A 23,283-nucleotide genomic window follows, 5' to 3' on the forward strand; every position below is an offset into this window, starting at 1 on the left:
CTAATGCGTGTCCTGTTGCAATTTTCCCAGACAGCCTAATATGAATGAGTTCTCCCTCCCCCCTTATAACAACCAAATACAAAAGAGGCATTTAATTGGATTATGTCAAGCAAGATGAAAAGCCAAGGAAAATAAGGAAATTGAAACATGTGGCAGATAAAAACCCTGCACGTTAAAAAAAATTGTGGAGCTTAAAGACACCACCCCCTTCCACCTCGTTTTAAAAGGTTGCTGACATTTGCGTGACTTTGATTTTTGTTTTATCTTTATTATAATGCGTTTCTGGGGGGGAAACCTGTACTGGAGCAGGTCAGGTGCTAGCGACAGCATTCAACTAACCGTGTTCTAAAAAGGAGGCTTTCCTGACTGAAATAAGTGTTTTAGGAGTGGCCTAGTTTTTGTTCAAGTTATGAGAGATTTATGGCAACTGTGTTATAAGTATAGGGGAAGGGCATGTTGGAAGCAAACAGACTCCTAAGGAAGGCAGCACAACTAATAACCTTGCAGCAGATTCCCACCAAACAATTATTGCAATTTATTCACCATCCCCTACTTGCATCCCAGTTTGGGCTGACTCCAGCTCAGAACTCCCATTGCTTGGTCAGTAACTTAAATTCAAACTCGTGTTTCTCTGCCTCTCCCACCAGCAAGAGGCTGTAACATGAGGCTAGAGAGAATATTCCAGCTATTAAAGAACATTAAACCTCTTTGCTTAACCTGTGATCTCTACTTAGGTAGTATGCTAGGCAAATCCATTCACAATAATCCAACAGTGGAATCTTATATGTGTCTATTCAAAAGTAAGCCCAAACGATTTCAGTGGGACTTATTCCTAGGTGAAGCGTACATAGGACTTCAGCCTAAACAGCCAAATTTGTAACAAGATGATCGATCCCGTGTCACAATTTGGCTTATATTTATTCGTTTGCTTATAGGGGACTAAATACTGAGGCAATGCTCATCTTGGCATCAAGCTGTGCCCAACAAACTAGCACAAGGGACTTGAAAGATTGTTGACTTCTGTAAGGATAGTAAAGGTACAGGGACCCCTGACCATTAGGTCCAGTCGTGACCGACTCTGGGGTTGCGGCTCATCTCGCTCTATAGGCCGAGGGAGCCGGCGTTTGTCCGCAGACAGCTTCCGGGGTCATGTGGCCAGCATGACAAAGCCGCTTCTGGCAAACGAGAGCAGCGCACGGAAACGCCGTTTAGCTTCCCGCCGGAGCGGTACCTGTTTATCTATTTGCACTTTGACATGCTTTTGAACTGCTAGGTTGGCAGGAGCAGGGACCAAGCAAGGGGAGCTCACCCCGTCGCGGGGATTCGAACCGCCCACCTTCTGATTGGCAAGTCCTAGGCTCTGTTGTTTAACCCACAGCGCCACCCACGTCCCTTTCTGTAAGGATATTTCCCCCTTAAAAGGATATCTGTAAATTTGACTGGCTCATTAGGTACTATGTTTTGTTTATTCCCCCTCCTTGTAGGTCATACTAACCACAAAGAGCCTCTCCTTGGATAGCTGAATTTTGTCAAACAGTAATAACTACCTTGCAAACCAGAGGAAATCAAGCAGACAAACGAACTCACTGTGCCCAGACTTTGCCCTTCTTTCATACTGTGCAGAGCAGCTTATTCCGCTGTTGTGCTTAATGTTTACCATCCTTGAGCTTACATCCGGCTCCAGTGACAGACAGGGAGTAGGCTGTGGTTAGCTTGTTGTGAGGAAAATGCACTCTGCATGTCCTCAAATGCACTCTTTGCCGCTACTTCCAATCTCACAGGACTTCCAAGACTGAGGACAGGCTTTTAGGCAGGGGTGGACAGACTTAAGGTTTCAATGGTCAATTTTGCTGGTGCGTTCTTACTAGAGATTCTAGGTCCACAAACCAGAGCCTGGTGGCAGAATAACAGCCAAGGCAGACACACAGTTGGACTTCAGGAACTTGAGTGGCTGTGTGAGAAGAGCACATGCTCAGCTGAGGAATTTGTTTCTGGCACCAGAAATGAGCTCCTAGTCTTTCCAACCCCAAACTCCACTCCTGGTTCCCTAAGAACCAAATTATCTTTGTTTTAGCAGCCTAATTTACACGCCTTGTTATGGTCAAGCTATCAGTTTGACCCAGTTCTCTCAGGTTGCGATCTACTGGTAGACCTCTGTCTTCCAGACTAAAGGGTAGAGCCCAAAGACAGTAAGGGGATGGGTAGAGATTCCTGTTAAAAGCACATATGATTTCCCCTGAACTACATATTCTTGTGTGCAGCTGTGGGATGTCTGGAGCAGCCTTTCAAGATCTTTGCATACTTAGCTTTCAAAGAGATGGTTGACGCTGGGGTGGGGCAGCAAGGTGAGGACTGGATGGTGCAGCAGACTTTTAAATGTTTGAGATACGCTGCCTTAATCACATATTTGAGACCTACCCCTTAGAACACTTTGGCTGCAGCATTGAAGCCTGCCAACAAACTGGACTCAAGTGCTACACAGAGTTTTGCTGCCTTTGAAAAGACATATCTCATTGCTTAAAGATAAAGGGACCCCTGATCATTAGGTCCAGTCGTGGCTGACTCTGGGGTTGCGGTGTTCATCTCGCTTTATTGGCCGAGGGAGCCGGCGTACAGCTTCCGGGTCATGTGGCCAGCATGACTGAGCCGCTTCTGGCGAACCAGAGCAGTGCACGGAAACGCCGTTTACCTTCCCGCCTGTGTAGTACCTACGGTATTTATCTACTTGCACTTTGACATGCTTTCGAACTGCTAGGTTGGCAGGAGCAGGGACCAAGCAACGGGAGCTCACCCCGTCGCGGGGATTCGAACCACCGACCTTCTAATTGGCAAGTCCTAGGCTCTGTGGTTTAACCCACAGCGCCACCCGCGTCCCCATCTCATTGCTTAGCTCAAGAGCAAATCACTAATTTAGATTTACTGATTAGCACTAGGCAGCCCCACTGGTGTTTCTGCCTTAAGCTGCAACAGGCTGCATCCATGGGCTAGACTTCCTTTTGGGGGGCAGGTGGGAATTGCTTGATACTTTCCAGATGCAGATGTTCACCTCCTGTGCCTTTCCAGGTGAAGGAAGAATTTAAACATTCCAATAACTGCGAAGCACATGCAATTTTAAACGCATCAATATACAACAGATTAGACTTTATGCATACCCAGGATTTAAAAAAACAAAAGCAACCAACACATCCCTCCACCACCTTCATTTTCCGCAGCCACAAAGAGATAGCAGACAACCTATCATCTTGAAGTTCCTATGAGCAGACTGGGCTTCTTCTTGGGACCTTGTTAGCAGAGCATGAATACAAGACTTTGCAAAAGCTCCTGCAGGAGCAAGATCCTTATCCCTGACCTGCAGAGCAATTCTCACTGATTGCTTCAGGCTTTGTGGAAGAATTCCCTCCTCTTGTCAGTTTGGGGTGGAACATGCTGGGGGAACATTAATGTTCATGCCAAGGAACATTAATTACATTAACTGTGGGGGAGTAAGAGGCGTGTGCGAAATTTCAGCTGGAGAGGGAGACGCTAAGAGCTTTTGCCCAGAAGCCAAGAGAAAAAGCTTTCGTTGGATTTTGTATTATGAACCTGCATGGCAGCTCTACTAAACACAGGGACAAAGCCAGTCATCTATGAGCAACCGACCTCATGTCCAGGCCCTCCAAATATGTTGGGACTACGACTCCCATCTTCCCTGATAATTTGCCGTTCTGGTTGGGGTTGCTGGGAGCTGGGATTCTAACATCAACTGGAAGCCACCAGGTAGGGGAAGGTGAATCTGTATAGCCACGGCGCTAACCTAGTGCTATCAAACTCACCATTTCCATTTCCACAAGGGGCGGAAAGGTATTCAAAGTTAGCAATTGCGCACAAATTAGCAGGCAATTCCCTTTTTGCACAAAGGTACATTCTCCAGTGAAGGCAGCCGTATTGTTAAGTTGCAGCAAAACAATGAAGTCCCATAGCACTTTATAAGGAGTAACAAACAGATTGAAATAGGCTTTTGGGGGCCACAGACCATTTTGGCACTTGAATAATGTAAAGTGTACACACAGAGAGACAGACAGACACCGAGAGAAGGTACCTTATTAAGGTCAAAAGATACCAGGCAGAAAGTGTGACACATCATTATACTGCGATCAATACACAGAAGCCAACCAATTATTATAATTAAACAAACTAACTAATCCTAATATTAAGTCAGCACACATCAGCTGATGTACAATATAACCCTTCTTATCCTTAGCAGGATGATGCAAACTGCAAACAGCAAATTCTAACATGCACTGGTTGCCATTTACTCAATAACAGCCTGTTCCCACTCGTTTACTTTAAAGCCTATTCCTGGTTCTCTGCTCAGAGCCCAGTGTGAAGAAGTTTCCAACTTCCTTCTGGTGTAAAGAACACCATGCTCCAAGCAGCTTCTTTGCAACTTGATGGTGTAAGGAAGACAAGATGCTGCTTGGCTTTCTGCTGAGAAACCAGTAACAGCAGAATCAGCACAGGGCATTCTGTTCGTTGGGGATACCTTGACTTCCAAGTGTGGTGGAACTTCCTTGTTTTCCTCCACTCTTTTTTCCTTGCATCCGAGTTTATGATTAATGTGTAGTACTTTCCCCTCCAATGACTGGCAGCTGTGCTCCTGAGACTAATTCAGAAGTGGACAGTAGAGGATGAGGAGAAACAGCACAGCCCACTCCACCAACTGGAACAACTTCCTTTCCCAGATATTTCCCCTTTGCCAGCCTTCCCAATTGGTCATGAATCATTTACTTGTTCCTGCATGTGCTCATTCCCCCCAACCCACGTTTTTCCTTTTGTATTGTGTCTGTTAGGCCTCATCTGCACTAACTATACATTTAAAGCAGTATCATGTTTTAACCATCAATGGCTTCCCCCCAAAAGAATCCTGGGAGCTACAATTCGTTAAGGATACTGAAAATGCTAGGCGATCCCTATTCCCCTTCACTACAATTCCCAGACAGATTTAACAGCCAATCCTTCTTCCCAGGGAACTCTAGGAATTGTAGCTCAGAGGGGAATAGGGATCTCCTAACAACTCTCAGCGCCTTAAACTATAGCTCCCAGGAATTTTGGGGGGAAAGCCATCCCTGGTTAAAATATTAAGATGCTGTTTTAAATGTTTAATGCAGATAGGGTCTTAGATTGTGGCCTGTGAGCAGGGATTGTGTTACTTTCTTAATAGTGTCTAGAAAACCTCAGGCCGTTTATAAATATCATCTTTTATTGATACAACTTAAAGCCTTTCACAAAATAAAACCTGTAGAGTTTTCTGTTTCTGTTCCCGAACGCAGCAAACCCAGAAGTGACTGTTCTGGTTTGCTATTTTTGGAAGCCAAATGTCCGACGGGGCTTCCGTGGCTTCTGAACGCTTTGAAAGTTGAACAGACTTCCAGAACGGATTCCGTTTGACTTCCAAGGTACGACTGTATATGGTTACTAGACCACCAACTGGCTATTAAGGTCGGGTCACAGAATCATTCCGTATTCTCCTTCCTCACTCTGGGGTATCCTACACTGTGTTCTAGGAGAGGCATTCACAAAACTCTTAGGAGGATTTTACCAGCTCTTAACTAGTACACATGCTCAATTTCTTTGGTGATGCAATTCTTTCAGTTACTACCCAAAGATATAGGAGTGTGACCGCAGGGATGGACATGCATTTGACAACAACACCCACCACACGTATGTTTCATCAAAATAAATCCCACCCATTTCAACAAAAAACACTTTTAAGCAAGGGAATTTAGGAATGTAGCCTTAAATCTCTTACAGTTCAGAAACAAAAATAACATGTTCTTTATTTCGGAAAAGTTCATATACCACTCAATTGTTTTTTAAAAAACTCAAAGTAGCTCAAGTATAAAAATAAATAAATAATCAGTAACAGTTAAAAACAGCTATTTAAAACATTACAAAATCAACAATAAGCTAACAGCCTGATCAAAACACAGGCTAACTTTCTACATATCTGAGGAGGCATAGTAACATACAATTTATGTTTTACAACAGCAGCTTCCACACATTTATAGTAGTTCAATAATTTGTTTGTGCTGCATATTCTGAAGTGGTTTTTGTTTATTGCAAAATTAGTGGCAGGCAAAGACCCAGCAATCAGATTCTAAAATTTCTGGAGAAAAGCTGCCATGAAAACGATATGCCATTAGTTAAAATTTTCTGTTACCTGATTTAACAGATTTCTTGTTCCCTAAGTATATGGAGCCCATTTCTAATCTATATAAATCTACAAGAGAGACAGGTGGCCAAGCCTCTGAAATACAGAATATGTATCTGCAATCTGCCAGATATCACTGATGACTGGGGACGCCCATCATCTCAAGGAAAGCATTGCCGGTGGCCCACTGACTACCTAGTCTCTGGCTGATGAACCACTTTGGGGTGGGACTGCAATTGTATTTTACGTCCTGATAGATGGTAGTGCGTTTGCTTGGGGTGCCTTCTGCTATTAAGAGTCGGAGATGCAGGAAGACTCAACACTGGAGAACTTCCTGGTATGCAAACATAATCTATGAACACCTTGAGATCTTCACCATCAAGGCCAGCCCAAGACATTTTGGTACCCGAGGCAAGCCACAAAACGGTTCCCCCCACAATTGGGGAAGAATGGGTGAGTGAAGATCTACATCAGGAACAAGGCCGCTGTAGAGGCAGATCAGGACTTCAAGCAGCACGCCACAGCCATTGTTGTCACTGTGGCTGCGGCACTCCTTTGAGGCTGCATCCATTGCCCACACTGCCTCATGGATGGGCCGGCCCTGTTTGGCACTGACTATCCAGTATACTTAACAGCTTATCCTGCAGATTCACCACATTATTAACTGCCACAATATAGCTATGCGTTCTCTGAACGCAGCAGGTGACTATTATTTAATATATCTATAGCCCATCTCGACTTGTAAAAGACAAGTAGTTAAAAAGAAGACAGTTAAAATACATCGCAACACATTTAAAGCCAGCAGTTAAAATGCAATTTGCAAGAATAACCTATTTTCATTCTGGAAACAGAGCTGTGATGGTTCAGAGCTTATACAGAAACTCTAACCATTGCTAGGTGAATGATGTACGGAGAGTGAAATGGACTGCTGTTAGGATCCAGGAACCCAACTCTTGGGTGAACGTACTCTGGGCCTGCTCAGCTCTGAAGAATAATCATTCTTCTAAGAATAATAATATATAGATCTGGCTAAAATCACACTGCAGACTATTCCTTGGCCCACAATTTGTTATTCTTTTGTTTAGTTTGCTATTAAAATCCATTCATTTATTATTATTTAGTGCAATAACCCTACAAAAATAGTATTGTCATTAAAAGCAATTATTTTAAAACAATAATTAAAACCAACAACAGCCTAAATATCAGACTGAAACACATATCAACATTCTACATAGGCCACATAGGCTTGCTGAAACAAGCATGCCAAAAACTGTATTTGTCCGTTCGTATTTGCAATGCGTGTTCAGAATCACGGAAGATCTCTTTCCACATGGTGGTGCTCCACTCACCAGCTCTAATTTTTGAGAAGTGCTTTATACGTGGTGGTCCAACCTGAGGCAAGTCTCCCAAGGTAGGGAGTTTGATAGTGTCGGAGCGGGCACCGAAAACGCCTCTCTAGATGCCCTGCGACTTGGGACTGCTGATTACGGTACCGTCAAGAGGGTATTATTATTGGTTATCACGCAGCTCCAACTTACGCAAGTTTACCCAAAGAATACGTGCCACTGTGTCCAAAGGAACTTACTCCCAAGTAAGAGTGCATAAAATTGCAACCATAACAGCAGCAATGAAACACAAGGAGAAGGTAATAGCTTAGGAAGGCACAGAAGTTTACACAGTCCTAGCAGAGAAGTGAAGCTGCGCCACCTTTGCTTGATATCTCTCCAGAGGCTGGTAGAACATGAAGATGGAAGACTCCTCCATTTTCCAGTTTCTCAGAAGATCTCCATCCATGGCTTGGTACCTTCTGGTGACAGATTAAAATAACCAACAATAAATAGCAGATCAGGCCATCTACGCTTAAGGCAATCAAGGCACAAATATCTGTAACAGTTGCAGTCCTATCCTACTCAGAAGCAAGTCCCAATGAGTTCAGTGGGGCTTACTCCAAAATAGGTGGGAGAGAGAATATGCGGTCTACGTTTCTTTCACACTAATCACGCCATATGTAAAATGCTATTCATTCATTCAGGATTAAATGTGGAACAGAATTCAATTGTATACTGTAGTCAAAGCAGGCTTACACATTCTCACTGTAGAGTGGTTTAAAATAAAGCTGATTTTAAGTTTCACATGAGAGAATCTGTCCACACAGCCTGATCCTTAATTCTCTGCAAATATGCTCAGAATTGTGCTTCCTTCCCTCCCTTCAAATTCCAGCTGCAGTTTCTCTATCGAAGAAATTCCTTCTTATCAGCGGAGGCTGACAGAAGCCTGGTAGATCTGCGTAACCTGATGTCACAAGTCATGAGATCAGCTTAAAAATAACGTTCTTTGCTGACATGGTGCATTTGGGTTTTGCTTTTTGCTTGCCCAAATATTTGAAAACAACAGTTATCAAGTTTTTCTTTGCAACCACCATGGGGGAAAGCCAGGGAGCTTTTAGCTGATATTTAGTTTAAGACAACAATTTGGATTTTAAAGACATAATGGCAATATTTCTATATTTCACTTGTATCCCATCATCCATCCAAGGAAATTTGGGCAACATAAATTAGTTTACAAATATATTATCCTTATAATAACTTTGTTTGCCTGAGAAATAGTGGCCGGTCCAAAGTCACCAAGCGAGCTTTGAGATTGGGCAGAGAATTGAGCCTGTGCTTTCCTAGTCAATGTCCAACCCAGGGGTCAGCAAACTTTTTCAGCAGGGGGCCGGTCCACTGTCCCTCAGACCTTGTGGGGGGGCCGGACTATATTTTGAAAAAAAAATAATGAATGAATTCCTATGCCCCACAAACAACCCAGAGATGCATTTTAAATAAAAGGACAAATTCTACTCATGTAAAGACATGCTGATTCCTGGACCATCCATGGGCCGGATTTAGAAGGCGATTGGGCCGGATCTGGCCCCCGGGCGTTAGTTTGCCTACCCATACACTAGCTCATGCACTGTTTATACACTTCTAAGCACACATGAGTCTTGCCCTTGCTGCTATTCTAATCAAAATGATCCTGAAAAATGGGTTGGACATTGGTCCTGCTTCTAGGAATCTCTCATTACCAGTAAGAGAATTTCAGCACCACTCCCTGGAAGCAAAGCTTCCCAGAAACAAGCACACACACACAATCTGCCGAGTCAAGGACTCTTGCTATGCCCAATGCCCTCTGCATCAGGAGTGGGCCATTTCTCTCTCTCTCTCTCTCTCTCTCTCTCTCTCTCTCTCAAAGGCCATATTTCCTATGGGCAGTGTTAGAAACTCAGATATACAGTGGTACCTCAGGTTACAGACGCTTCAGGCTACAGACTCCGCTAACCCAGAAATATTACCTTGGGTTAAGAACTTTGCTTCAGGATGAGAACAGAAATCGCGCGGCGGCGGCACGGCAGCCGCGGGAGGCCCCATTAGCTAAAGTGGTGCTTCAGGTTAAAAACAGTTTCAGGTTAAGAACGGACCTCTGAGGTACCACTGTATAAGGTAGGTGCCAAATGGCTCCTTCAAACAGGGACACAGTTGCCAAAAAAGGAATGCTGCCTAGTTGCCATGGGGGGGGGGGCAGACAGCTTGAAAGTTTTGCTTTTCAATACAGTACGGCTTTTTTGTTTCCTGAAATTCATTCTTGATTGTGCAGAAAAAATACAACAGATAGAATTCTACAGGCTGTAGTATTAGTGTGTGAAAACAGTCGAGATCTGAGGATCCCCAGGAATGCACCTTCAGATGGTGGAGATGTCAGGAGTCATCCTGACACCTGGGCATCTTCACTTGGTCACAAGTGGCCAATAGCCACGTGCAAAATGTGCCTGGCGAATTTCGAACACAGCCTAAGGGGTAATCCATTTGTCAGGGGCTGCATGATGGTAGAGTCCAATACAGTGGTACCTCAGGTTAAGAACTTAATTTGTTCTGGAGGTCTGTTCTTAACCTGAAACTTTTCTTAACCTGAGGTACCACTTTGGCTAATGGGGCCTCCCGCTGCCGCTGTGCGATTTCTGTTCCCATCCTGAAGCAAAGTTCTTAATCCGAGGTACTATTTCTGGGTTAGCAGAGTCTGTAACCTGAAGCGTCTGCAACCTGAGGTACCACGGTACCAATTTCTCATACTAGATATAAGTATAGATCTGACACTCTTTCAGTGAGGATACAAGAATGAAGAAAGAGAGATACTTGAGGGTCAGATTCCAAGGGTCACCATGTAAGAGCAGACTGAGGGGGTATGTGTCCCCTGCCCCCAAAGCCAGAGGTTGCCCGCCAATGTAGCAGCTAAATGTGAAAGAACAATAGTCTGGAAAAATACTGAACGACTTGGCTAAGGCCACAAATCCCTTCCGTGGCAGACTGCGGAAACTGTCACCTGGGCTCAAGCGATCAGCTTTTATACTAAGACCTGGGCTCCTTCAGGAGGAAGGGCAAGATAGAAATTTAATAATATAATAAAATAAATATTCTCAGCATCAGTTCCCTCCACTTTTGTGGCGCCTTGTGGAATTTCCCTCTGGTGATGAACAAGGCCCATTCAAGCCCACGTTAAGAGTTAGTACATGAGAAACCTCCACCAAGTTCCTGTCTTCATTGCTGTAAATACACCATACTTTTATGTGGAAACATGACAGGCCACAGTTAATTAATTAATTTTATAATGAATTATTTTAGAGTGTTTGTGCTGTACTTTTGTACTGTTTTATTGTTGTTAGCCGCCCTGAGCCCGGCTTCGGCTGGGGAGGGCGGGATATAAATAAATAATTTATTATTATTATTATTATTATTATTATTATTATTATTATTATTACTAAAGCAACATCATTCCTTCTAATAGCACACTCAGGTGGTTGAGTGCCAATCAATTTGGAAGAAGCATAGGACCACCTAAAAGAAAACTAGCCGCTTCTACACGCCCAGGGGGGAACCCTAGGTATATACCGTTGCTGTGAGTTAATTTAAATTTTTTTTTATTTTTTAAAAAACCACAACCCAGAAAACGCTTAACAGGAACTTGCGAGCTGACAGAAAGTTGATGACAGCTGAGCCTACAAGAGAAAGAAAGCGAGGGTCTAAAGAAACCAGTAGCTACGCAAACTATGGAAGTCAGTATAGCTCAGTTTGTAGAGCATGAGACTCCTAATCTTGTAGGTTCGAGCCCCACGCTGGGCAAAAGATTCCTGCATTGCAAGCAGTTGGACTAGATGACCCTCGTTGTCCTTTCCAACTCTACAATTGAGAACAGTTTGATATATGGAATGTTTGTGGGTCTTACTGTGGGGCTGAACAGGGAGAACACAGAGAAAACAGAGAAAATCTACACGCTCATACGCCCTTGCAGTGTTATAGTGCGTATGAATGCGTGGGCACAGGGGGAGACGTACCACAAAATTAAAACATTCTAGAACAGGATGCCCAGCTTTCCAGGCATGACAGCAGGAACAGGTAATCGCACAGTTTATAAAGAAGTATCTGTTACTAATTGAAAAAACTGCAGCTCGGACCTCTCCGGCAGAGATGATAACGGGCTTCAAAGACTGAAGGGCGGGCGCCACAGAAATAGAATTAAACTTCAGTGCACACCTTACCGCCTCTGCGTTACAACACGAACCGCCCCCCGCCTCCAATCTTTAACAGGAAAAAAAGTTCAACAGGGGAAGCGGATTGCAAAACCGCACCTGTTGACTTACTGCGTCGGGGGGGGGGAAGAGGTTGGAGAGAGTCGGGAGCTTTGCATTGGGCTGCCATCGCATCGCCCTTCCCTCGAGACATGAGAAACGCGGAAAAATGCGCGCGCTGCTCCTTACCCCGGGCTGGGCAGCGTTGCTGCTGCTCCTCCTCCGGTGGCGAGGCGGAAACCGGATTCCCTGCAGCAGCAGCTCCTGCCTGCGCCTCCGCAGCAGACTTAGCCGGGCGCCTCGCAGCAGCAGCCGGGCTTGAAGCGCCGCTGCCACCCAACCTCTGTCCCCCGGCCGACCAAGAAGCGGGTCCCGTGGGGCGCTGCTGAGCATCAGATCAGCAGCCTTAATCCGGCTTGCAGGAGGAACCACAAGCGGCGGCGGCACCTTTGCTCGGTTGTCTCCTCGTGCACGCGTGCGTGTGTGTGTCTGCAAAGCTGGAGCGCTGGGCGCGCTTCATGGAGCGAGGAGGCGGGCGAGGAGCCCGAGCACAATAAAGACCAGGCAGGGACACGTGGCTCTCCAAGGGGGTGGAGGAGCGCAGCGCGCAGCCGCCCAGCCGAAAGGAGGGGGGAGGGAGAGGGCGCGATCCGAGCCCTCTGCACGAGCCGGAGAACCAGCAACCTAATTTCCTCGGAAGTAAGGCCCGTATATTATCGAGACTTTAGGGTGCAACCCTGCGCGTCTTTATTGGGCGGCAAGTCCCGCTGCGCTCCAACAGGGTTGTCTATTTTCCTGTTTTCAGGATCGCAGCCTTAAATCCAGATTAAAGCGCTGCTGGCTTGCAGTTCCCGTCCTCGGATCGGGAGTCGGCTGGCTTCGTTTCTGGTTTGCTTATTCCGAAGCAAACCCCACCGTCTTTTTTAATGGCACGTTCAGGGTTGGGTTCCCAGCAGTTTATAGCCTTGAACCCGTGCAGCCCGTTGGTTTCAGCGGCGGGTTTACCTCGCTCTGCGTAATTGTCTTGCAGGACAGATCTCAATAGTTTCTGTTTTTGCAGGTGGGGATCACACGGGGTTGGAAGTCGACGCTTTGGCAAGTAGGAGAATCAGCCGCCTCTGGGCCCCTCCCCATCGCAACACAGACTGGGGAGGGGGTGCACCTTCCACCCCCCACCTCTCCTGACCATGATCTTGGTTTCTGGATCCTCCTAACGCCCGAATAACAGGCAGAAATTCAACTGCTGCTATTCCCAACCCCAGCATTAAAGAAAACTAAACAAAAAGTAGCCGATTGCAGACTTTTGATAAAACCATTTCTGTCGTGTCCTTTCCGAGTTTTGATTTGCGGCTCAGCGCGGTTTATAAATTTCCAAGTGCCTCTTGAATGCGTTTCCCTCGTCTCTTGAGACTCCCCACCCCGCCCTCGGCTAGCAATGAGACTTTATGGCCCAAAGCGCGCGATTTCTAGGCACCTTTTGGTTTCGAAATGCAGCGAAGTGCAGCATCTTTGCTCTCCACTTAAAAACGTGTTTTGCAAACTCGCCTTCCGCAGAAGGAATTGCGGGAGAACGGTATTGCATTTGCATGCGCTGAAAATAAACGGAAGCAAAATGACTAGCATGGCCTGAAACTCGCTTGGGGAATTATTAGACTCTCCCTTGTGGATCTAAAGAGATGGAGAGATGGAGATTCTTGGTGACATTTCCCCAGCAAAATGTCCGTTGTGCTCTGCTGCTGTTCAAGGTGGCAACCCTAAGGCTTATGTGTGATGCAGAACAAGATTATTCTTGATCCTGGAGGGTAACTATTTACTTTTCTGTATCCAACACAAGAAGAAGTTACATGAAGATGAACTATAATATGAAAACTAGGAAATATGTCAAATTTCAAAACGTTGAATTTGAGGGATCAGTCAATTCCCCCTGTTGCTTCATGAGTAGATTCCCCCCCTCCAAATATGGGAGAGTATTTGGATTTATTAGGCAAATGCCCCTCTCAACGCAGGAACTGGCTTCTCCAAATTTCTATACTGTACAGCTTGCTGGCAATGCAGAAATCCCCACATTTGCAAAAAGTGTAAAGGAAACCAGTAGCAAGGGAGGTAAATAAGACTTCAGTCCTGCACCCACTTACCTGGAAATTAGTGCAATAAAGCTAATGGGATTTACTTCTGAGTAGACATGTATAGGATTGCTTCCTAAGTGTATAACAGATCCTGTAATTCCATTTCCCTAAATTAATGTACATGAAAATAGTTTTAATTACCTACTCTGAAACAACCACATATACACATATAAGCAGACTGTTTATTTGCCCAAGCCCAGGGCTTCTTGTTCATAAGTTACATGGAGTTAGGGGTGGACAGTGAGATGGCCAAGTTTGCTGATGACATCAAATTGTTTAGGGTGACTAGTTGCTGGAAATCACAAGTTGGGGAGCATGTAGTTTATCTCAAGTCCTCCTTGCGGGTTTTATGTACAGTGGTACCTCGGGTTAAGTACTTAATCCGTTCTGGAGGTCCGTTCTTAACCTGAAACTGTTCTTAACCTGAAGCACCACTTTAGCTAATGGGGCCTCCTGCTGCCACTGCATGATTTCTGTTCTCATCCTGAAGCAAAGTTCTTAACCCAAGGTACTATTTCTGGGTTAGCGGGGTCTGTAACCTGAAGCGTCTGTAACCTGAAGCGTATGTAATCCGAGGTACCACTGTATGTGTCTGGTTTGTCACTGTGAGAGCAACATGCTGGAATAAATGGGCCTTTGGTTCTTCTTATGTAAGGCCAAAAGGATTGTGGGGAATTCCAAAAGGATGTCTCCAAACTGGATGAATGCTGGGGCAAAAAAAAATCCACATAAAATGGGGACTGAACTGGTGATGACTGACTAGAAAAGAGACCTAGTAAGAGGAGATATGTTAGCCATCTTCAAATATCTTAAGGGCTGTCGCAATGGAGATGGAGCAAGCTTGTTTTCTCCTGCTCTGGAGCGTAGGAGAAAGGAGATTCTGACTAAACATCAGGGAGAACTTTTTGACAGTTTGACAGTGGAACGGTCTCCCTTGGTAGGTTGCAGGCTCTCCTTCCTTGGAGGTTTTTAAGCAGAGGTTGGATGGTCATCTGTCATGGATGCTCTAGCTGCGATTCCTGCATTGAACAGGGTTGGACTAGATGCGGGTTATGGGACGCGGGCGACACTGTGGTCTAAACCACTGACCCTTTGGGCTTGCCAATCAGAATGTTGGCGGTTCAAATCCCTGCAACGGGGTGAGCTCCCATTGTTCTGTCCCAGATCCTGCCAACCTAGCAGTTCGAAAGCACGCCAGTGCAAGTAGATAAATAGGTACCACTGCGGTGGGAAGGTAAACAGCGTTTCTGTGCGCTCTGGTTTCCGTCACAGTGTCCCATTGCGCCAGAAGCGGTTTAGTCATGTTGGCCACATGAGCCGGAAAGCTGTCTGTGGACAAACGCCTGCTCCTTTGGCCTGAAAATCGAGATGAGCACTGCAGCCCCATAGTTGCCTTTGACTGGACTTAACCGTCCAGGGTCCTTTGCCTTTTACCTCAGACCCTTCAGGTTCCCTTGCAACTCTTCAATTCTATGATTATATAACCTTGGCATCATTGAAAATGTTGACCCAATGTGTGGCATCCTCTAGATACCATGGCTGTTTGCAAAACAGATTTTTTTTGGGGGGGGGGGAGGAAGCAGTATCCAAATGTATTAGAACAACACAAACAAAATGCAGAAAGCAGAACACAGTAGCAGGCATAAAAGTCACTCATCGATAGAACTTGAGCAGTCTAATCACCTCTACCCAAAGCCTGAGTGAACAGATGTCTTAACAGGATGTGGGAAGCCCAGCAGAGAGGCCTCCAGTGCCTCCAGGGAGAGGGAGTTTCACAATCGGGGATAAGGTCCTCTCTTGTGTCACTGCACAGCGAGCCACACAGGCAGATGGAACAATGAGAAGGGTCTCCTTTGATCTCAAGGCTGGGGTTGGCTGATATGTTAGGGATCGTTGAGAAAGGGGTTGGAAATAAAACTGCCAGTATTATAGAGCATTTATGCTCATCTAGGGTGGTGCAGCCACCCTTAGAATACCGTGCACGGGTTACTGGTCATTTGCCCCTCAAAAAAGACATCGGGGAAAGGAGCAGAAAAGGGCAACCGACACAATCGAGAGGCTTGAGACACTTTCCTGTGAGGAAAGGTTAACTGGAGCAAGACGGCATGGACAGATAATACTGGTTTGGGACTGATTGCATTGGCTGCCAGTTTGGGCTTGTTCCCACTTCCCCTGGAAAGTGTGGGTCCAAGCTGTTTTCTGGTTGTACTCTCTGGACACAGGACTGAGTGGTTCTCTGTTTGCCCTGCCGCTTTCCCTAGCAAATCCTGAATCAGGGCAAACATCAATCTGCAGAAAACCTGATTCAGTGGTAAAATTGGGTTTTCCCGGGGGGGGGAGTGGCAAAAGGGCTCATTTTGCCCTTTAAAGCCTTATACAGCTGAGGATCCCTATACTTAAAGGACCGCATTTCCCCATATGAACTGCCCAGACCCTGAGAGCATAATCTGAGACCCTTCTCTGTGCTACTGCCAAGGGAGCTCTAGGGGGTGGTGGCGGGAGAACAGGCCTTCTAAGTGGTGGCCCCTGATCAAGGGAATCTTGCCCCCAGAGAGGCACCAATATTTTCATTCTTCCGTCACCAAGCAAAGTCGCTTTCATTTTGCCAGATGTCTGGGCAACACCGAGTATATTGTCGTGCTGAATCTGTTTTCATTTAATAATGTTTGTGGGATTTTGCCTCTGTACGGTTCACTTTGGTTATAAATCACTTTGGGAGCTTTTGTTTTTTTAGTGGCTGCATTTAAATTAAACTCAAAAGACTGAACGATCACCCAAAAAGTCTGAAAATGGGACATTTTTGCACTTAACACACAAAACAGGCCAGCTTTCCAGCACAGAGCAAGCCAAACAGCACGTCTGATGGGATGTTGAACTGCAGAAATCATTTTGGGAATTGTAGCTTTTCAGGGGGAAGTAGGGGGGTTCTCCTGTCAGCTGTCAGCAGCCTTAACAAACTACATCTCCCAGGATTCTTTGGGGGCGGCTACGACTTTTTAAAGTGGTGTCATAGCACTTCAAACGTGTGGGGTGGCTGCGGCTTTGATGAAAGGGTGTGCAAGGAGAAGCCTTTGTGTTGATTCCGTTGCTGAAGAACTGGAAATGAGAAACCCCCGGTGGATCTAATAGCGACCTCTCCGCATCCCTGCAATCGGGTAGAACTGATCAACCCAGTCCCCCAGCCTAAAGTTTGCAACAATGGCTTTTCCGTTGCAGGTGTCTCTCCGTCTTACTTGTCTTTCTGAGAAAGCATGCTTTGAGTTGAGTCATAGCTGAGCAAGAAACTGTGCGGAGACAGGAGTCAGTTGGCAGGCAGACGGCTCACACCCTGCGCTGCCTGGTAGCTGAAGGTGTGCTGCTTCTTGTAAGCCGAGGCTCCTACTGGCTGCTCCCTCAGGGGGGAGGAGGGAAAGGGAGGGGATGGGAAAGTGGGTCAGGAATGTAACTAGACTCTGCTCCCCCCACTCCCGTCTCCGACACAGGCCGCAGCGCCTTAGCGATGGAAAGACTGTGTTACACCATGGATGTTCCCCAACCATGCTGGCCGATGGTTACCAAGGGATTCTGAAGGACGTGTGTACGCTGTGACCTCTGGAGAAAGTTGGAGGGGGGGGCGACTCGGTTTCCTCAGCAACCAAGTTTAGCTTGGATGCAATGGTGCAGTAAATATCCTAGGTGAGCTTTTCTAAAAGGAGGAAGCAATATTGAAGCTCTAATGCAAGAAGTATTCTGCCCAGCAGGCCTTAAAGCCTTGGCGGCACCTGAATTTCCCCACTGCCAGCTTGAGAATTCTCCCTTCTCCACTTCCATGGACTTAATTCAAAAGTAGTTTGCAGAGACGAAGTGCCATTTTTTCCATGCCCTGTAGACACACCCTTGGAGCTGGCCGAAGGGGCACATTATGCAGGCATTAACTGGGCCCTGAGCATTTCTTGAAAAGCTGGTTAGGCAAATTGGCTTCACGTTTGCCGGGAAGGGAAAAGAACAAAATGTATACTTTGAGAAGTCCCTCTCTGGCTTACTGCTGTAATCAGATCTCTTTCTAGGTTTGCCAGAGAAGCCCTCGGGTTAATAATGAATGCACAGGAGTTGGGCTGGGGAGGCATGGATGCAAATCTTCACAGCAGAATCCTATGCATGTTTACTTTGAAATAAATGGTAAAGAATTCATTGGCAAGGGCGCAAGATTGCATCCTAGGTAGCCTTAGGCAAATGCTGTTTCTCAAGCCATGCCTGCCTCAAAGCATTCTTGTGAGCATAAAATGGAATAATCCTGAGGATGCTGCCTTGAGCATGGAAGAATGACAGGACAAAAATGTAATAAAAACTAAGTGGACACCTATCTATAAAGAGGGAGAATTGTCTTTAATTGCAAAAGACAACAGCAAACCTCGGAGACAGAAATTGTAGACTCCTTTCGTCTAAGCAAAGGAACCAGCCCAGTTCTGTGCATGTTTACTCAGAGGTTTCCCACTGATTTCAATGGTGTTTGCTCTCCATTAAGTATACTAAATATTGCAGCCTTAGATTCTGGGGAGAAATCACTTTGTAATAAGTTATACCATTCTCATCTTTGTTGCATCTGTGGTACATAATTCATGGAAGAGCCAGCCACCAATGGGCTACTAAAATGCACTCCATCATTTCCAAGCCTCCCTAGACCTCGGCTTCTTAGGAAATATACCCTTTACTCTCTAAACTGTCCCCTAACTATTTGTATCAGATACTTTGACCACTGTTTAGCTATGCACTGGTAACCGCCATGCCGATCTATGCCAATGTGCTCCATGTGGGTCTGTCCCCTGAGATTAGCCTAGAAGCTGCAGCCTGGGCAAAATGCAGCAACTGAATTCCTCATTGGGACAGACTGTCCCCATCAGGACAGGCTGTGGGGCTTAGTTCAAGATGTTGGTACTGGTGTACAGAAGATAAACTCACCCCTTATGTACCCAACAGATCTCTGTGCTTCAGGTGAGAGCTTCCTGCAGACACCATTTCATCAGGACATCTGTTTTGTACAATACAGAAACCAAGCCTTTAGAGAGGCAACCCCTACCCTTTGGAATTCCCTTCCACTACATATAAGACAGGCACTTCCTCTGTTGTCCTTTGGGTGTCTATTGAAGATCTTCCTTTTTCATCAAGTGGAGAGTTTTACCCAGTGTTAGAAACTGAGAAATGAAAGCTAGGAGCTAAATGGCACCTTAAACCTAGGTTATGGGTACAATAACAGAATTATCTAGGCGTGCTCTTTTTAATAACAAGAATACAAAGATGAAAATGAATGAACTGCAGCTAAAATGTTATGTTCAATTTTCACATGGTCCAGTCCTTCCCCTGCCCACCCAACTAATATTCTTAAGAGGGTCTCTTTTCCAGTCTTCAGAGAGTAGCTGGAAGTGGGGAGGCAGAAAAAGGTCCTCTTTTCCTTCCACTCTCCAGTTTTAATCTGAAATCTTAGGCGCAGTACTGCGCCCAGAGCTCAGAAACAGTTCGCACTAATGAAATTCCCTGTCGCAAAATGCGCCTAAAACAATGGGAGTTTCGAACACTAGTTTTACTGCAGTCTGTGGGTACCATAGAAGAAACCTGAGACCAGGAGTAGCCAAAATAGCATCATGGAATTATAGAATCGTAGAGATGGAAGGGACCCTGAGAGTCATCTAGTCCAATGCCAGATTCTCAGCTAAAGCATCCATGACTGATGACCTTTGCTTAAAAACTTCCGATGAAGGAGAGTCCACCACCTCCTGAGTGAATCTGTTCTTACTGACAGCTCTCACAGTCAGAAAGTTCTTCCTGATGTTATTCAGAATCTCCTTTCTTTTAACTTGAGTCCATTGATACGTGTCCCACACTCCAGAGCAGGAGAAAACAAGCTTGTTCCATCTTCCATGTGACAACCCTTGAGGTATTTGAATATATATATTTTTTCAGACTACAACTCCCAGCATCCCTGATCACTGCCTGCATTGAGTGGGGCTAATGGGAGTTGTAGTCCAAAACATCTGGAAGGTACCACACTGGGTACCCCTGCCTCAGACAAATGTTCTTGGATCTTTGGATCTGGTGCAATGGTCACAGATGAGTGTACCTCAAAACTTAATTCTGCTTGCCTCGCCAGGCCAGCACATTTCACACCACAGGGGAAGCTGTGTTTGAAATGTGGGACATGGCAGGGGCTGTTGTGCAAGCATATCATCGCATTAATATTCTGCCCATCTCTAAATAGCAGGCTTATCACATTTTATCCTCACTCGTTAGGTGAGGCTGAGGAACAGGCTATGCTCTCAAAAAACGACAACCTAGTGAACATTGGAGCTGAGCAAATATTTGAATCCAGGTGCTTTTCTCCCTACTCTACACAGGTCACTGTAAATTTTGAAAGACCTACATGCCCAAGCCTTTGAGCACAGCTACTAGAGAGCGTCATCTTGTGCTTATTGCATCTAGAGAGGGGTTTTCCCCTTTCCCTTTTTACTGCAAACTAGTTCTAACATTACACTTTCTGCATCTGGCTGTGGACGGAACAAGGTTTAGATGCAAATCCTTATTATACTAGTAAAAAAAGTGCCAAGGATGGAATACCCAGACTGGAGCGCCTCCGCAGTATCACAAAACATGCTACCCAGATTTTCCAGGCACAGTTAAAATTGTGGGCGATGCCAATCAGCTTTGCATTTGGAAACTCAAGCTAGATTCTTCTTGGCCTGTCTGTCCTCATCATAAAACAGACTGGTTTTTGTTTGGGGTAGTGTGGTTACCTTGGCAAAGGGCTCACCAAGTTTCCTGGTGGGTGATAGCAAGCACTTTAATTTCAAAGCTGTTTCTTAATAGGATTTGGGGGCAAATCATTTTAATGGCCTTCATGAGTTCTCGCATGAGCTGTGTCTATGGCATCGTATGTAAAAGAAGAGGAGCTGTAATTTACCATGTCTGCATTGTGGATGCTATGGAGAAATACAACTTGTATGATTAGAGACCCTTAAGGAAGCTTTAACTATTCATTACTCCCCAATGTACTTTAATCAGTTTTAATGTGTGCATGCAGCCTACAGACCAATTACAGAAATTCTTCAGAGTTCACCAGAGTAACAAACATAGTTCAGTTAATTTTCTACTTCTCTCATTCTTACTCAATTTCTTGGTGCCTCGTTCCTATATAAGTGTGCCTAGGATTGCCGTCCAAATTGTACGAACAGGTTGAAGAGATAACAGCTTGCCCACTCCCAAAATAAGCATATGCAGGGACTGTGAAATCTATTATTCTATTTATCCCAAGTTTAAAGGCATTTTGCAGTGTTAGCCAAGTTCAGAAAACCATGTAAGTGGTTGAGACTCTCACCTTTAGCAGCTTACAATACAACTATTTGTCTGCCTGATTCTCAGACTGGTTAACACAGCATCAAAAGTGCTCACGGTTGAAGATTCAGTCCCTCCTGGTACTTGCAAAACGGGTTTAAAGGCAGACATTAAAAGGATGTGTCACTGGTCCAGATAACAGTATGTGAACTATTGTGAAGTGTTTCTAATCGCATTAAAAATGGGTGTATATTAGTTCATGAGAATAATGTGTCATTGGCCCATGTTTGAACTTCGCTGAATGGAAAATCGAAGGAAATGATTATTTTGCTCCTGTTTCTCAGAAGCACTTAAACGAACTCCTGCTTATCAGTCCTGAAAAGATGTGTTAAAACCAGTCGGGTTGCTTTTTCATAACACCCATCTGCTGGAGGGCTTTACAAAACGAGTTTTGTAACAACAACTGAACCTCTGAAACAGAAAATTTCATACAAGAGCAATATTCACGAAGCATGTTTTCTTGAAGGTTTTATTATTTTAGTGCCCCCCCTTTAAAGTATTTAATTATGGTTTATAACTCCTCTAAAGAAGATGCTTACAGACATCTCAGAATACTTGGTTTGTGCAAGTGAAAACTTGCTTAAAGTCGGTTTTTTTCACGTTCAAATGATCTTTGTATTTTATAGATCCAGTTTCAGAACTGGCTAAGATTCAGATTGAAGCATCTCAGATTATTCACACAGCTTTGCAGATGCATCCCTCATGACTGGTCACACACTCAGTTCCCATTAAACATCCAAAAACACTTTTTGACTGCCAGACCCATTCCCTGGATTCATGTATTCTCTCCCCACTGATACTTTCACCATCTCTCACATCTGGGTTTAGCCAAACCACAAGTTTGCTGTTGCATCCTAACTGAGTGAACTATGGTGTTTTCCTATTCTGATTTGGAGGCAAACAGTGCTCAGTGGCTGAAATGAGATAGATACCATCTCCTGTTATTTTCTGCCTAATCTATACAGAGTTAAGAGCAGCCTTGTTCAAAGATTTAAATTTCCCAGTTGAGAGATCAGTTGGGTGTCTGATTAACTTTTTATTAAGGGACAGGTCCCAGTACACTTCTGAAAAAGTAGCTTGTTTTGGAATTTTAAGGAGAAACATTTGTGAGGATTATAGAATCATGGAATTGTAGAGTTGGAAGGGACCCCAAGGGTCATCTAGTCCAACCCCCTGCAATGCAGGAGTCTCAGCTAAAGCATCCAAGACAGATGGCCACCCAACCTCTGCTTAGAAACCTCCAAGGAAGGAGAGTCCACAACCTCCCAAGGGAGACCATTCCACTGTCGAACAGCTCTTACTGCCAGAAAGTTCTTCCTGATGTTTAGTCAGAATCTCCCTTCTTGTAACTTGAAACCACTGGTTTGGGTCCTACCCTTTGGAGCAGGAGAAAACAAGCTTGCTCCATGTGACATCCCTTGAGATATTTGAAGATAGCTAGCATATCTCCTCTCAGTCTCCTCTTATCCAAGACTCTTATCCAACTCCTCTTATCCAACTCCCTCAACCATTTCTCATTAGGTTTGGTTTCCAGACCCTTGAATATCTTGGTCACCCTCCTCTGGACATGTTCCAGTTTGTCAATATCCTTCTTAAATTGTGGTGACCAGAACTGAACACAGTATTCCAGATGTAGTCTGACCAAGGCAGAATAGAGCAGTACAATTACTTCCTTTAATCTAGACACTGTACTTCTGTTGATACATCCTAGAATAGCATTAGTTTTTTTGCTGCTGCATCACACTGTTGACTCATTTTAAGTTTGTGGTCTACTAAGACCGCTAGATCGTTTTCATATATGTTACTGGGAAGCCAGGTGTCCCCCATCTTATATTTGTGCATCTGTTTCTTTCCCCTGACAAAGTGTACAGTGGTACCTCAGGTAAAGTACTTAATTCGTTCCGGAGGTCCGTTCTTAACCTGAAACTGTTCTTAACCTGAAGCACCACTTTAGCTAATGGGGCCTCCTGCTGCCACTGCGCCGCTGCTGCACGATTTCTGTTCTC

At 45.0% G+C, this 23,283-nt stretch overlaps 1 long non-coding RNA gene across 1 annotated transcript; it reads right to left on the bottom strand.

Annotated features, from left to right (window-relative positions):
- Positions 1–5,784: 5,784 nt before the first annotated feature.
- On the bottom strand, positions 5,785–12,356 carry LOC310714386. The gene is made up of 2 exons (XR_014529672.1): positions 11,979–12,356; positions 5,785–7,997 (listed from the first exon to the last, which is right to left on the bottom strand). It is a non-coding gene; the product is annotated as an uncharacterized lncRNA (long non-coding RNA).
- Between the last annotated feature and the right edge of the window lie 10,927 nt (positions 12,357–23,283).

This window comes from Podarcis liolepis, assembly GCF_965112155.1.
Source record: "Podarcis liolepis genome assembly, chromosome: 8".
Lineage (NCBI taxonomy): Eukaryota > Metazoa > Chordata > Lepidosauria > Squamata > Lacertidae > Podarcis > Podarcis liolepis.